The sequence below is a fragment of the Physeter macrocephalus genome, chromosome 14, assembly GCF_002837175.3.
Source record: "Physeter macrocephalus isolate SW-GA chromosome 14, ASM283717v5, whole genome shotgun sequence".
NCBI lineage: Eukaryota > Metazoa > Chordata > Mammalia > Artiodactyla > Physeteridae > Physeter > Physeter macrocephalus.
Genome location: NC_041227.1, coordinates 14,279,787 through 14,280,359, shown reverse-complemented (window position 1 = coordinate 14,280,359; position 573 = coordinate 14,279,787).

Sequence of the window (573 nt, the reverse complement as noted above, 5' to 3'; positions counted from 1 at the left end):
GGGAAGGGGGAACAATAAGGCATGGTGAGGATTATGGAAAGTGGGGGGGACGCTCCCCTCATGGGAAGAGAGCAGTTCTACTTAGCTTAATTCATGGTTTGCAAAGTGTGGTCCCTTAAGCAGCACCAAGAGCAGCCCCGGAAGCCTGTTTGATGCAGAAACTCAGGTCCCACCCCTGTCCTACTGATCAAAACTCTGCAGTGGAGCTCTCAAATCTGTGTTTGAGCGCCTGGCTAAGTGAGTCTGAGGCTCCCTCAAGTTTGAGAGCCACAGCTCTTGTTAAGTTGCAGGACTGTGTTGCCAAATCATCTACCTTCCCAACAATGCTAGAAATTCACTTTTAAATGAAATCTCCCACTGTTAAATCTTGGCAAATGTTTCAAAATTATAAAATGTACTGTGTGGGCTAAAAATACTTATATTCTAGCCGGATTGCAAGCTCTGGTTTATGCTTTTCCTTTTAATCCTTAAAATAATCCTAAAAAACCCAGGACTCATGACACCACTTTTAAGGAGGAAGACTAAGAGACTCCCCTGGCGGTCCAGTGGTTAAGACTCTGTGCTTCCAATGCC